Source organism: Cervus canadensis, chromosome 5 (assembly GCF_019320065.1).
Source record: "Cervus canadensis isolate Bull #8, Minnesota chromosome 5, ASM1932006v1, whole genome shotgun sequence".
Lineage (NCBI taxonomy): Eukaryota > Metazoa > Chordata > Mammalia > Artiodactyla > Cervidae > Cervus > Cervus canadensis.
Genome location: NC_057390.1, coordinates 7467942 through 7481139, shown reverse-complemented (window position 1 = coordinate 7481139; position 13198 = coordinate 7467942). Strand labels below are relative to the sequence as shown.

Sequence of the window (13198 nt, the reverse complement as noted above, 5' to 3'; positions counted from 1 at the left end):
TGCTGACACTAAATGCTTTGGGATCATGTTAAGGAAGTACAACTCCACTGGCTGCTCCAGAGTCCAGGCAACACTGTCACTGATGAGGACCTAGAAAAGTCTCTGGGCTTGAACAGATAGCCTAGATTTCTTTAATGCTGAGTGAAGGTGAGATTTCGGATTTTTGGTTTTTGTTTGTTTGTTTTTGTAATGGACTTTCCGCTGAAATTATACGTAATCCCTAACCAGTATCCTCATCTGAAGACCTTATGAGAAAGACCTTAAAAAGCAACAGAGAACAGACCTCCCCCACCCCACCACCACCCCGGCTGGGATACTCTTGAAATCTACAACTGTTGAATGCCTCTTTATCCTTGGCCTGTATCTTCCCATCATCACAGATACTGGAGCGTACTGTAACTGGGTGCAAAGTGGCACTTTCTAACAAGAACTTGGGAAGCAGTATATTTACTGTACCACAGTGCTGCCCACCATGCACTAAAACAGAAGACCCTTTACAACGTCTAATCTCTCACACCCACACACAAGTAGACACACACACTTAGGACACACTCATGTTAATATATGCCATGCAGCCTTGGCTACTGCAGAATATAAAACCATGTTTTTAGTCAATGTGATATAAAGAAACAAGAGGCCTCATGTAATTTGGATTTTTCCAGGTATCCAATCTCTATCTAATGCACTGTTGTGAAACTATAGCCAGGAAATCTATATGGCTGGTCCATTTGGGGATTTGGTCTACTATCTTTGGTCTGCAACAATTGCTGGTTTCCATTCCTTGTTCAGGACTGATAACAGTGTAATTTACAGGTATAACTAACAAATGAGATCAATTAAAATGTCTCAAAGTAGCACCTGTCTGAGTATAGGGTTGCACAAAATGATTCCCACAGCTCCGTTTCCTGTAGCCGTACCATCTGCAAGCCCTCTCCACATGCAAGGTAACAATGAAGGGTTGTTTTCTAATGCACATGAATCGAGAAAGCAGGCCTTATCCTATGACCTGGTTATATGATTATTATCGCTCATGGGAAACAACAGGTGTATTTTTCAACTCCATTTACACAAACGATCCCTGTGTTTCATAGCATTCATTAATATAGCTTCTTGAATTGCCCAATTTGTTACAAATTTGTAGTGTCAGCTACCTTTGTGATGGAATTGAATTTGTCATGAAACTGAAGCTGCCTTTCATTTGTGTACATTATTGAGTACTTTGATCATGACAAGACAAATCTGATACTCTTCAAAGTTCTTAGGTCATGGAGAAGGAGGGAAAGTGATTACTTCTGGATAAAAGTAACAAACAGATAAAACATGCCAGAATATTTTCATATATGTTCTACTAAAACTTTGTGGGAAAAATAGATAAGTCATGGACACTCAGGCAGATCTTATGATCATAAAGCATTATATTAGGTTGCTTTATGATCATGTGTATTATGTAGTATGTAGCAGTACTAAGTAGTATATAGAAATGATGAAGGGGCAGGTATATTTTTCTTATTAAGTATGAACATAATTAAAATGTTGAGTTGAACTTTTTAAAAACGTCTTTTCCCTTTGTTCTAATTTTGGGACAGCATGAGCTAGATTGCATAGTGAAAGGTGAATATTTCTCTTCTATGATATATGTCTGAAGTCACAAATTGTATTTATGAAATAAATAAATATTCTAGAATACCTAAAACTACAACTTAATGGAATTCTCAATAGCTTGCCAGAGGGGACTTCCCTGGTGATCCAGTGGCTAAGAATCTGTGCTGCCAATGCTGTGGGCTGAGGTTCAATCCCTGGTCAGGGAACTAGATCCTACATGCCACAACAAAAGATCTCAAGTCCTGCAACTAAGACCCAGCACAGCCAAAGAAATAAATAAAAAATTTTATCTCCATTCCTAAGGGTCATAAAGCTCAGAAATAGAATACATCAGAGATGAGAGAGATTTTTGCCTACTAAATCATCTGCAATTCTCTATCTCAAATATTTAAGCCTCCGATAAGTTAGATGGGCTTCCCTGGTGGCTCAGATGGTAAAGAATCTGCTTGCAATACAGGAGACCTGGGTTTGATCCCTGGGTTGGGGAGATCCCCTGGAGCAGGGAATAGCAACCCACTCCAGTATTCTTGCCTGGAGAATCCAGACAGAGGAGCCTGGCGGGCTACAGTCTCTAGGGTTCCAAAGAGTCGGACATGACTGAGCGACTAAGGGCACATAAGTCAGATGGTCACACATGCCACTTTGCCTGGGATGGTCCACAGTTAATGCTTATTGCCCATAAATATTTTTAGATACACCCCCTTTATCCTCACAAGAGGGTTTGAACAACTAATCATACTGATACCCAAATTGTAAGTCTAAGAAGACAGAACTGTTAAAGTTAACTACCTCTTACTTAAGAAAAATAACATCATGGTTATAAAATCTTAATTTAAGGCACTCATTCAAATAAGTTGCTGTTAGGTAGAAGTGATTTCCTTTTTCTATAAGACAGCCAGAGCATCCTCAGCTGTGTAGACTGTGGTTTCAGAGATGCCAAGTGTGATATGATTCTTCTGTGTTAATGTTCAACTGGTTTAGTCCTTTAAAAATAGTCACATAGAATTTCCATTTAATTATCATCGACCCCCACACACAGCACTACACCATATCTTACTCAGCAACAAAGGCTAAAATACACTGGCAGGAAATCTAATTATACCTTATCTCTCATACCGTGTCTCTCCTACAGGTTGCAGACAGTCGGAGACGTACTACAGAATCAAAGCTCCTCTAATCATTCTAGCATGAAGAGTGGAATCAACAAAGTTTATATCACAAAGAAAGAAAATGCTCACACATTTACATTTTTAGAAACATAAGCCATTGAGAAGATGGTCATGAACCTGGAGAAAGTGGTGGTCATCTGGGGGCAGTAGCATGCATTTCCAATCTTACTGAATCTATATCTAGATAGATAGATGGATGGATAAGATAGAGATATATATCTACATGTAAGATTGAGATACATTTTAATTCTTCTAGTAAAAGTTAATATTGCTGAAATTGCTTAAAGCTTCCAGAAATTTCTTAGGTATTAGTGTGTTGGAACAGATAGAATTTGAGAAATAATATAACTCAGTCCCTTCCAATAAATCTTAGAAAGTTAGTCTCAGGATGATTGATTAATTTACTCAAGGTCATGGAGGAAGATAGTCTTAAAGTTATGATTCTGGCTCTCTCTTCCTTCCCTCCCTCCTTCCCTTCCTTCTTCCCTTTCTTATTTTTTAGTGTCTTTCTTAGGCAGCCTGGTACCACAGCTCTTGCTTCTGCCCTCAGTGCATTCAAGGGCACAGATGTGTCTCATGTTCATGAACAGAGAGGCCATTTGCCCGTGCGACCTGATCTAGTTCACACCAAGGTTCCTCACTCCATGTTTGGTGAATTTAGAAGCTTCAAGATACCTTCATAGTTGATTAAGTGTCTGCTGGATGTGCAGGTCTTGACATCACACCATGATTCATCCACAGTCCTAAAACATCCATGTGGCATGAGCCCTCAGGAATCATTCACAGGGTACCCTGAGGACAGCTGCTCAGTAGAGTGAGCCGTGACCTAGTTAGGTAACTGCAGTGAAATATCAGATACCAGGCTGGGATGATTCCGTGTGCCATCCTTGTTCTGAACACAAATTTTAGGCACCACACTAGCTGCACTGGGCTAAGGCGGCATTTATTCTCCACCCCGTCCTCTGCACCTAGACCTTGAGCATGTTGAGAATGGAGCCAACATTTTTTCCTGTCATGTCACTTCTCACCTGCAGCACCAGGTAGTCAACTTTTAATAAGTGATGAATGGATGGAAGGATGGATGGATGGAAGGATGGGCGGAACATTCAATGGAACTAAGGCAATTTGATGAAGAGTGTTTTAGGAAAAATATGCTTAAGGAAGGTGGAAAAACTGAGAGGCTTACTGAAAACTTGCATCAGTTGGGGTGAGCTTTTGTAGGGCAAGTGATTTTGACAAGGACGTATCACTGAGGACTTTGGATACGGAACTAAGGAAATATTTTTAATGAAACAGAGCGACCTGTTTAAAATTCTTAATAAGGGAAGGGAAGAGAGTTTATTTACATATTTCTGAGGCAGTTGATCCTGTAAATGGGTATAGAATAGTCATCTCTGTCTCCAGGTTTATTTAAATATGGGAGAAGTAAACTATAAATGAAATTCTCTAAAGGTATAAATATTAAATAAAGTACTATATGAAAAGTGAATCCAGACCAACCAACCAGAATATTCTTGTCTCAGGCCAACTAACCAGAAGATTCTTGTTTCAATCAGTCATCTGCATACCCATCAGACCTAAACACCAGCTGTGGTAAGCTCAGGCCTGAATTCAGAGTTTCGAACTTCACCACTTAGGCCTACTCATGCAGTTCATAAGCATGGCAGTCCAGATTTGGAAGGCTCTCAAGCATCTTTTCATCCCGGGGAATGGACATTTGATCTTAGGCATCAGTCAGTCCTCATTATCTTCCTCAAAGTAAAAAGAGAAGTCAAAGTCAAAGATAACCATAGTAATAAATATAACTCATCATGGTCATGAACAAAACAAAATTCATCATTTTTTTCCCTCAACAGATTAGCAATTAGGACTTGCCATAAGTTGACTGTTACTATCAAGGAATAAGATATAGTGTTCTCATCCCAATGTTCATTGCAGCACTATTTATAATAGCCAAGACATGGAAGCAAGCTAAATGTTCATTGACAGGAATGGATAAAGAAAATGTGGTACATAAACACAATGGAATATTACTCAGCCATGAAAACAAATGATGAACCTAGAGATTGTCTTTGAGTGAAGATTGAGTGAAGAAAGTCAGAGAAGAAATCTTATATGACATCCCTTATATGTGCAATCTAAAAAGAAATGATGTGAATGATCATACTGATAAAACAGAAAGTGACTCAGAGAACTAACTTATGGCGGCTGAGGGGAAGGATGGGGGAAGGGATCATTAGAGAGTTTGGGATGAACATGTACACACTGCTATATTTAAAATGGATAACCAACAAGGGCCTACTGTATAGCATAGGGAGCTCTGCTCAATGTTAGGTGGCAGCCTGGTTGGGGGTTTTGGGGGAGAAAGGATACATGTATATATACGGCTGAGTCCCTTTGCTGTCCACTGGAAATTATCACAACATTGTTAATTGGCTATACAACAATGCAAAATAAAAAGTTTCCATTAAAAAAAAAAAAAGAAATAGTATTCTTACAAGGGATCCCAAAGCTACAGCACATAAGCAAACCACTCTTTTCCTCTTGTGAGTCTTTTTGAATCTGAGCGATTAATGTGTGTTCTTCTCTCTGGGCACTGCGTTTAAAAGCATTGTTTACCATCACCTTGTAATCAGCAGGCCTCAGCAACCTCCTATTATCCTTGATAACAGTGTGGCTGCAATTTGGACCTGAAAGAAATAGGTCTCGGATGGACCCTCTGAAGCTTAAAGCTACTGTGAAGCCCTGTGATCTCCATTTGTAATTTGTTTTCAAGAACGGTGATTTCCATTTCAGTTGGATAACACCTTTTAATGCATCACAGGGGTAAAGTGGCCACAGCATAACCCCTTAGCTCCACCACATTTCAAATGAGGTGTTTGAGCCACTGTAGAGAAAGCTACAGTTACAATTAAAACCCAAAATGGGACTGTGCTTTTCAGGATGCGGCACTAACTATCTGTGGGTGTTAGAAAGGGACATTAGTGCTGTCTGTCCTGCTATTTTAAAGTGGCGTGGACAAAATAACATCGTGCCAAGGAGGGTTTCCATGACCCACAGCCATCACTGAATGAGTGAAAATGAGCGCTCCTGAGAACATTATCTCACAAAAATTAAGTAAAAATAGGGTTTTTGTGGGGCTGCTTCACATTTTTAAGACAGTACAACTTCTATTGGTAAATAGTCTACCAGGCTCCTCTGTCCATGGATTCTCCAGGCAAGAATACTGGAGTGGGTTGCCATTTCCTCCTCCAGGGGATCTTCCTGACCCAGAGATCAAACTGATGACTCTTAGGTTTCCTGCATTGGCAGGTGGGTTCTTTACCACTAGTGCCACCTGGGAAGCCCAAATATATTCTACTAAAAGACCAAATTAGGCCAAAATGAGATTGCAGAGCAGAAGTAATATCAGTATTATGACAAATTATTTTTAACACGTGCTTATTTATAAAGATATTCATTAAATGCTTTTATATTCACTTCATTCTATAAATGAGATTACTTTTTATTTTCAGCTCGATTGAGGTATAAACTAACTGCACATATCAAGCCCATCCACATTTGGTGAATTTTGGCAGTTGCTCACAGTCAGATAACCATCACTGCAATCAGGACACAAGGTCATTCTGTGGCCACGGAAGAGTCCCCCTGTTTTTTGTTTGTTTTTTAATCAGCCCTCTCCCCTGACCACAGACCTCAGACTCCCACTGATCTGTTTTCTGTCACTGTGTTGTTGTTGTTTAGTCGCTCAGTTATGTCCGAGCAACTCGGTCCTTGGGATTTCCCAGGCAAGAATACTGGAGTGCGTTTCCATTTCCTTCTCCAAGGGGTCTTCCTGACCCAGGGACCAAACCTGTGTCTCCTGCATTGGCAGGCAAATTCTTTACCACTGAGCCACCTGGGAAGCCTTTGTGTCCCCACAGTTTTGCCTTTTCTAGAATTTCACACAAATGGAACTATATAGTATTGTTAGAGCCCAACCCATCCTAGCCCCCAAAGATGGCGGTACTAAGAGTCAGGACCATTCGGACATGCAAGTGTCATGAGGGTGGGGCCTTCGTGAATGAGATTAGTGATCTTACGGAAGAGATCCCCCAGGGCTCTCTAGCTCCTCTTACCAGGTTAGGACACAGCAAGAAGTGGCAAGTCTACATTCCAGAAGAGGGTCTTCAGAGTCCAACCAGGCTGACACCTGATCTTGGACTTCCAACTCCTAGAACTATGAGAAATAAATTCAGAGTTGAGTTAGTTTCACAGTACTGGTGGGCAATTTCAATATCCGACTCTTAATAATGGATAGAAGATCCAGACCCCCCAAAAAAATTAGGAAACAGAGGACTTGAACAACTCAGAAAATCCTAGTCTCCTGTGTCTCCTGCATTGCAGGTTGATTCTTTACTCACTGAGCCATCAGGGAAGCCCCGCTAGACCTGCACACACAGTCCATAAAGAAACAGCAGAATACGTATTTTTCTTATGTGCACATGGAACTTTCTCCATGACAGACCATATGTTAAACTACAAAAGAAGCCTCAATAAATTTAAGAAAACAAAATCATAGGAAGTATCTTCTTTGACTACAATAAAGTAAGTTAGAAATCAATAACACAAAGAAAACTGGTAAACTCACAAACATGACAATTAGATGGCTAATTCTCAAACAACCAACAGGTCAAAAGAGTAATTATAAAGGAAATTAGAAAATATTTTAAGACAAATGAAAATTAATGGGATGTAACAGTATGAAAATTCTGAAGGAGATGGGAATACCAGACCACCTGACCTGCCTCTTGAGAAACCTGTATGCAGATCAGGAAGCAACAGTTAGAACTGGACATGGAACAACAGACTGGTTCCAAATAGGAAAAGGGATACCTCAAGGATGTATATTGTCACCCTGCTTATTTAAATTATATGCAGAGTACATCATGAGAAACCCTAAGCTGGAAGAAGTAAAAGTTGGGATTAAGATTGCCGGGAGAAATATCAATAACCTCAGATATGCAGATGACACCACCCTTATGAAGAAGAACTAAAGAGCCTCTTGATGAAAGTGAAAGAGAAGGGTGAAAAAGTTGGCTTAAAGCTCAACATTCAGAAAACTAAGATCATGGCATCTGGTCCCATCACCTCATGGGAAATAGATGGGGAGACAGTGGAAACAGTGTCAGACTTTTTGGGGGGCTCCAAAATCACTGCAGATGGTGATTGCAGCCATGAAATTAAAAGACGCTTACTCCTTGGAAGGAAAGTTATGACCAACATAGATAGCATATTAAAAAGCAGAGACATTACTTTGCCAACAAAGGTCTATCTGGTCAAGGCTATGGTTTTTCCAGTGGTCATGTATGGATGTGAGAGTTGGACTGTGAAGAAAGCTGAGCACTGAAAAATTGATGCTTTTGAACTGTGGTGTTAGAGAAGACTCTTCTTGGACTGTAAGGAGATACAACCAGTCCATCCTGAATGAGATCAGTCCTGGGTGTTCATTGGAAGGACTGATGTTGAAGCTGAAACTCCAGCACTTTGGCCACCTCATGCAAAAAGTTGACTCATAGGAAAAGACCCTGATGCTGGGAAGGATTGGGGGCAGGAAGAGAAGGGGACAACAGATGGCTGGATGGCATCACCGACTCGATGGGCATGAGTTTGAGTAAACTCCGGGAGTTGGTGATGGACAAGGAGGCCTGGCGTGCTGCGATTCATGGGGTTGCAAAGAGTCGGACACAACTGAGCGACTGAACTGAACAATAGCAGTGTTCTAAGGGAAACCAGAATTTAATGTCAAGTCCTACATTAAAAAAAGAGAAGAAGAAAAATTTCAAATCAGTAACCTATCTTACAAATAGAAATATAAAAGCAAATTTAAACCAAAGCTAGAGGAAAGAAAGAAATAATAAAGATTACAGAAGATATAAATTAGAGTATAGAAAAAATATAGAGAACCACTAAAACTAAAAGTTGGCTTTCTAAAAGATTTATAAATTTGGCAAGTTTCTTGCTAGATTGACTGGAGGAAAAAAGTAGAGAAGACGCAAATGACTAATATTAGCAGTTAAAAACATGACATTACTATTATGTTACAGAAATAAAGATAAATACACGAAAAATAGATAACTTACACAAAAGGGAAAAATTTGCAGAAGTTGCCAAAACTGACTCAAGAAGAAGTAGAAAAGCTGAATATACTTACAAAAAATAAAGAAATTGAATCAGTAATCAAAAAGCTTCAAAGAAAAACGACTTTAGTGATGACATCTACCAAAATTTAAATAAAGATTATCACCACTCATTCTCAAAATCTTCCAAAACTAAATATTTCCTTTCATTCTAAGAGCCCAGCAAAGACACCACAAGAGAAGAAAAGTGAACATCTCTTACTAACGTAGATGGAAATTTCCTCAACGAAACACTAGTAAACTGAATATATCAACATGTAAAAAGGGTTACACACCATGACCAAGTGGGATTTATCCCATTAATGCAAGAGTTGTTCAACATAAGAAAATCAATTAATGTGCCACAGTAATACAACAAGGGAGAAAAAACAAATGATTATCTAAATTGATGTGGAAAAAGCACTTGACAAAATTCAACACATTTCATGATTTAAAAAAAAAAAAACAGTAAACTAGGGATAGAGGGATACTGTATATGATAAAAGATACTTATACAAAGCCCTTTAGGAATTCTAAAGGAAATCAACCCTGAATATTCATTGGAAGGACCCATGCTGAAGCTGAAGCTCCAACACTCTGACCATCTGATGTGAAGAGTGGACTCACTGGAAAAGACCCTGATGCTGGGAAAGATTGAGGCCAGGAGGGAAATGAGGCTACAAACAATGAGATGGTTAGAGAGCATCACTGACTTAATGGCCATGAATCTGAGCAAACTCCAGGTCATAGTGGAGGACAGAGGAGCCTGGTGTGCTACAGCCCATGGGGTGGCAAAGAGTTGGACACAATTTAGCGACTGAACAACAACAGAAAGGCCTTAGATAATACCCCATTCAAAGGTAAAGGACTGAAAGTTTCCCTCCTAATATCAGCAACAAGACAAGGATGCCTACTTTCACACCACTGAGAGTCAACATTGTACTGGAAGTTCTACCCAGAGAAATTAGAAAATGGAAAGAAATTATAGGCATCCAAATTTGAAAAAAGAATTTAACTATTTCTATTTTCAGATGACAAGATTCTATATATTAAAAATACCAAAGAATTAAATTAAAAAAAAAAAAAGAACTAACCAGAGCTAACAAAGTCAGCAAAATTGCAGTTGACAAAATTTTGAAATACTCTATCCTGTTCATATACACTTGCAATAAACAATCTAAAAGAGAAATCACAAAAAATTAAAATCAGTTTACACTAGTATCCAGAAGACTAAAATGCTAAAAGATAAACTTAACCAAGGAGGTAAAAGACTTATATACAGAAAACTTAAAAAAAAAATGCTGAAAGAAACTAAGTAAGACCTAAATAAAGAGAAAACACCTTGCATTCATGGATTGGAAAGTTTAATAGTCAAGATAGTAAGACATCTAGAGATTAGATGCAATTCCTACCAAAATTTAATGTGCTTCCCCAGGGACACAGTGGTATAGAATCCGTCTGTAATGCAGGAGATGCAGGTTTGATCCCTGGGTTGAGAGGATCCCCTGGAGGAAAAAAATAGCAACCCACCCCAGTATTCTTACCTAGAGAATTCCATGGATAGAGGACCTCAGTGGACTATAATCCATTTGATTGCAAAGAGTCAGACAAGACTGAACAACTAACACTTTTTGTCTCCTCCAGTATTCTTGCCTGGGGAATCTCATGGACAGAGGACCCTGGTGGGTTACAGTCCATGGGGTCACAAAGAGTCAACACAACTGAGTGACTAAACCATAACAATCAAAATGTCAATGACCATGGACTCTTAGATATGACACCAAAACTATTGGTGACCCCCCCAGAAAATAGATAACTGGACTTCAAAAATAAAAAATAAGGCTTGGTCCGGCTGTCAAAATGGTGACTAGCCCAGAAAATGAATCTGTCCCTCCTACTAGGTCTTGTCCAATGAATTATCTCATTTAACATTCCTGAAACTATTCAAGGATGTTACATAATTCCAATTTTATTAATAAAGAAACAGAGACATTATTTGTCCAATGTTACCAGCTAGTCAACAATGGAGTCAAGCTTCAAACCCAGATTTTCTGCTTCCAAATTCTGGCTGATTCTACTCTATTAAAGCTGCCTTGGCCAGCATTTATGCCATTCTGGCTTCACTGTAATTTATGGAGGACTACTATTCGATGCAGTGAAATACACTTTGAATGTATTCACTTATAAACTCCTTTGTATAAACATCCAGACACACGCACACTGCATTTCACTCACCGAACTTGTGCTGGGTGTATTCTGCCTTCTGATCTGAGACTAGTCACTCTACAGTGAAATGCATTTCAGAATATGAGTCTCGTCGCGCCTCGCGGCCCTTACAGACTTTGATGGCTGCCTCTTGGCTGGTGTATTCAGGGCTGTGTATTTTTCCAGGGGAACTGCCTTTGTCTCTCTGGTTGGCCTCTCCTTCTTACAGAGCACAGAAACTGCAGCTTCTGCCTTCGTTCCCTTGGGAGAAGTTCAGTGAAATACAGCTTTGCTCATCCCCATTTTCCTTTTCTTTCTTTTCCTGCAAAAAAACTTGTTGCCTGAGAAATTGTGCCCGACCGCCCTGAGCCGCCTTCCCCACTCACTCTGAAACCTGCCAGACCAACTCCAGGATGTGTAAAGATGGAAAGTGCCCATGGTGTCAGCTATTCCACACAGGCAGCTAGCCCACTTAAGTCCTTTATCTGGAAAGCCCAATTTGCAGAAGAGTTCTCAGATCAGTTACCACTTAAACAGTTTACAGGCAGCCAAAGCTGGGAGGGGTTAAGAACAATCTTTGAAGTAGAGTTGGATACAGAAAAAGACTTTAAAAAAAAAAGAAAACTGAAATATTTTGAAGGTGTTTAAGTTTGCTTATTACATGTCTTTTTCTTCAAGGTAACTGCTTTATATAGGGTTGAAATTCTGAAATGATGCCAATTGAAATGTAAAATAATCGAACTTCCTGCCCCATTCTTATTTGAATAAACCTTATTACACACTGCTTTTTACCCGTGACTAGGTTACTGCAGCAGAGTTGATACCATTCACATGATTTAGATTAAATTACAGCAGCGCGTGGGTCTCTTTTCTTTCTTTTCTCTCTCTCCTGAATATAAAATCACTGTGATTTTCCTTTGGCTGGCATTTTGCTCCTTTGACTTTCCCCCATTTTCACGAGATGGTGTATGCTCCAAACACATAACATTATCAACTTTAAGGGCTGCAATTGATTGAATATTTTGACAAATATACCTCTCTAATTCCTGAAGCCATATGGACTTGCAGGATGCCATATGGAATAAAGTACTCTGCCTCATGAAATGATCCAAAAGCATTTTTTTTATTAGCGGTTATTTCCTTGAACTGAAAACTGATTAGATTTTGAATATTCCATCACTGGCGATAGTAATCTAGCCAACTATATATTCTTAGCAGCATCTTTAGTGATGGAAGTGGCTGGATGAAGGAGAAGTCCTTGATGGGGGTCACTGCATTTAAAAAAAATATCAGAGAACGGGCTACTTCTATGTTCTTTGTGTGTCCCTTAGGACTCCATGCAGAAAGCAACGGAATATCCTCCATTAGCTGTTTTAAACAATGAGTAGGGTGGAATCACCTTACACAAGGAGAAGTCACTGGCATCACAGGGAAAGAGTTGGTTAGCCAGAGGCTCAGTGATGCCGCAGGAACCAGTGCTCTTTCTGTCTTTGCACTGGATCCTCTTGGCATTACAGGTCCATTCTCCAGCTGACTGAGCGTGTCCCAGGTGGCTCAGTAATAAAGAACCTGCCTGCCAATGCAAGAGACAGGGTTCGATCACTTGTCGGGAAGATCCCCTGGAGAAGGGAATGGCAACCCATTCCAATATTCTTGCCTGGAGAAGTCCATGGACAGAGGAGCCTGGTGGGCTGCAGTCCATGGGGACTGCAAAGAATTGGACACGACGGAGCGACTATCACTTCACTTCACTGTATTTCTTTAGCTTAAGAAAATTAACTTGGTCAGACCACCTCCACAAAATCCTGCTGGGTACATTCTTTCACATGGGGTAAATGAATGGAATCACCCCCACAGATCATCAAGAAAACAGTTCATTGAAATCTGAGGCAGTTCAACCACGGGTGTTTGTCGAAATTGACATTTCCAGGGTTAAAATATCTATTTCTCAGAGAATATTTTAATGAAAATAAAAAGATATGTAGAATCCATTTTCTTCTTCTTTGCTAGATGGCTTTGAGAGCGCTCTCAAATCACTAATCTCTAATCTGCAATTCTTTTTCT

General features: G+C 39.7%; 1 long non-coding RNA gene across 2 annotated transcripts in view; it reads right to left on the bottom strand.

The window, feature by feature from the left end:
* Positions 1-11523, bottom strand: part of LOC122441449 — a 44226-nt gene extending 32703 nt beyond the window's left edge. For both annotated transcript variants that reach the window (XR_006269358.1, XR_006269359.1), the window contains exons 1-2: positions 11165-11523; positions 6890-6990 (exon numbers count right to left, since the gene is read on the bottom strand). This is a non-coding gene — a long non-coding RNA (uncharacterized LOC122441449). The remainder of the gene's footprint in view (positions 1-6889; positions 6991-11164) is intronic.
* Positions 11524-13198: the final 1675 nt, after the last annotated feature.